The sequence below is a fragment of the Eurytemora carolleeae genome, unplaced genomic scaffold, assembly GCF_000591075.1.
Source record: "Eurytemora carolleeae unplaced genomic scaffold, Eaff_2.0 scaffold187, whole genome shotgun sequence".
Lineage (NCBI taxonomy): Eukaryota > Metazoa > Arthropoda > Copepoda > Calanoida > Temoridae > Eurytemora > Eurytemora carolleeae.
Genome location: NW_019396083.1, coordinates 111,913 through 115,191, shown reverse-complemented (window position 1 = coordinate 115,191; position 3,279 = coordinate 111,913).

Sequence of the window (3,279 nt, the reverse complement as noted above, 5' to 3'; positions counted from 1 at the left end):
ATTTGAAATTCTGCTGGTTAAATATTTTGTTTTATGTGTTTGCAGTTTCCTTGTTTATGTCTCTCTGCAGTATCCAATTATTTATATGTTTAAGGAATTATATTTTCCTCTGTGTTTACTCAGGGCAATATTACTTAAAGAAATATAACAATAATTTATATTTAATATCTACACAGTCAAGAAAAGTTAAACTTTCTACAGTCAAGGGTAGTTAAAATATCTACAGTAAAGGATAGTTAAATTATCTACAGTCAAGAATAGTTCAACTTTCTACAGTCAAGGATAGCTAAGCTGTTTAAAGTCAAGGAAAGTTAAATTATCTTCAGTCCAGGATAGTTAAACTGTCTACAGTTAAGGATTGTGAAACTGTCTAAAGTCAAGGATAGTTAAATTATCTACAGTCAAGGATAGTTAAACAATCTACAGTCAATGATAGTTAAATTATCTACAGTCAAGAAAAGTTAAACTTTCTACAGTCAAGGGTAGTTAAAATATCAACAGTCAAGAATAGTTCAACTTTCTACAGTCAAGGATAGCTAAGCTGTTTAAAGTCAAGGAAAGTTAAATTATCTTCAGTCCAGGATAGTTAAACTGTCTACAGTTAAGGATTGTGAAACTGTCAAAAGTCAAGGATAGTTAAATTATCTACAGTCCAGGATTGTGTTATACTATCTACAGTCAAGGATAGTTAAATAGTCTACAGTCTAGGATTGTGTTATACTATCTACAGTCAAGGATAGTTAAACTATCTACAGTCAAGGATAGTTAAATTATTTACCATCTAGGATAGTTAAACTGTCTACAGTCAAGGATAGGTAAACTACCTACAGTCAAGGATAGTTAAGTTATTTACAGTCTAGGATAGTCAAACTGCCTACAGTCAAGGATAGGTAAACTATCTACAGTCTGGGATAGTTTAACTGTCTACAGTTAAGGATTGTTAAACTGTCTAAAATCAAGGATATTTAAATTATCTACATTCAAGGATTGTGTTATACTATCTACAGTCAAGGATAGTTAAATTATCTACAGTCTAGGATAGTTAAACTGTCTACAGTCAAGGATAGGTAAACTACCTACAGTGAAGGATAATTAAGTTATTTACAGTCTAGGATAGTCAAACTGCCAACAGTCAAGGATAGTTAAACTATCTACAGTCTAGGATAGTTTAACTGTCTACAGTTAAGGATTGTTAAACTGTCTAAAATCAAGGATATTTAAATTATCTACAGTCAAGGATTGTGTTATACTATCTACAGTCAAGGATAGTTAAATTATCTACAGTCTAGGATAGTTAAACTATCTACAGTCAAGGATAGTTAAATTATTTACCATCTAGGATAGTTAAACTGTCTACAGTCAAGGATAGTTAAACTATCTACAGTCAAGGATAGTTAAACTATCGATTGTTAAAATGTTTACAGTTAAGATATCTATAATCAAAAAAATAATGAATAGTTTTTAGGTTTTAGAGGTTAGATAAAACAGCGTTTATTGGTTTGCAATGGAGATGGTAGAATTAAATATACATTTTTTTAATATTTACTTTTTGTTTCAAAAGTGATATTTAATTCAAAAGTAATTCGATTGTTTGTGCTAATAGGGGGTGCAGTGCTATCATTGTTTGCAAATTTACAATGCTTTCTTGACAAATTATAACTCCGGGAGGTCTCCTCTGGCACTATATATCATAGGATTACTATGTAGTTGTATTTCATTTCAGAAATATGTTTGGATCTAAACAGTATACAGTATATGCATCTACAGAGTGAGTAAAAAACAAGGATTAGCGTTTTTGTGCAAAAAGTTTTCAAAAAATTTGTTTGCTTCGAATTTTAGGTAAATGAAAAAACATTCAAATGTGATGAAAAAAATTCTAAAGTATTTTTTCGAACATTAAAAATTTATTGGAATCCTTCTTTTTAGAATAAAATTTCCCCAAAAAATGGGAAAATGTTAATTCTATTGTTTCCCAAAATTTCATAATTGAAAGAGATATAAAAAGAAATCTGCAAAAATTAAAAATTTAAATTTTAATTTTCACCTTTCAAAGATTTTATACCTACAACACGAAGAAATCAAACACTTTGTAAGTGTTGTCCAAAATATGGTTAATCCCATGTATTTACTCACCCTGTATGTTTTAAAGATGTACTTCAAGATGTGTACAATTCAAGGTTGTAATGCAAGGAAAGTTTCAGAGGTGTACGCATCTTTTTTTTTAAAGCAGAGTCTCTAGGCGGTAATGTAAACACAAGACGGATGTCAAAGCCTGACATGGGATCCATCTTTCACATAAATAATCAACGAAATATTCTGGACATAGGAAACTATTATGTGAACTATCAAAATTATCCAAATTCAATGCTTTAACCTCCTCGGATACTAAACGAACACTGAGGCATCTATTCTTGTTTACAAATTCCGCCCAGAGAGAACTGGTTTCAATATGTACGCAGAGAATACGCAACTGCAATTAACTTTCCTTGCATTACATTCTTGGTACAATTCAACTTGTCCCTGTAAAATCTTATAATGTCTTCTTACTTCAGAACAATTTTGTTTTCCTTATTCAATTAGTAGTAAACAGAAATACAGGGTGTCCGAAGAAACATGACATTTGGTGAATAGTTTTGAATGTCTTCTTTCACATACTGTATTAGATGTTAAAGCCTTTTTCATGTTTATTTCTTTAAAAAAAAGTTTAACTCAAATGTATGTTACTGTGAAATCATTTTTACTATAATATAACTTTCATACAAATGTTATTAGTCTCTTTAGTAACAAATAACTTCTCAAATTATGGAAGAAGACATTTTAAACTATTTACCAACTGTCATATTTCGTGGGACACCCTGAATTTTCACATAATTAGATGAAATAAATTTTATCCATTTCTGTCAAGGTGTATCAGAGTGTTAGATTAGTCTGTCTTCGACCAGTTTCGATTGTTCTAATACTGAATGTTGGTCATCAGAGTTTTAGACAGCATAGACTTGCAACGTCTTGCCTTTAAGGGCTAACCTAACCGAAGGAGTTATACTTTTTTGTAATCCTAGGAATACACATTAAAAAAATAAAGTTTCTTATTTCTACCTGGTGGTAAAAAGAATTTATGGGCAATATATTGGTTAATTTTCACTTGAGAGAGTACTTTTTGGTTTGCAGTGAGGATACTGTCTAATATTCAATAGTGGATGTGTAGTTTTTTTTTGCATGCCACATTTTTAGCAGTAAAGTGTAAATATAAATTTACCCCCCTAACCAGTTAAACTTTCT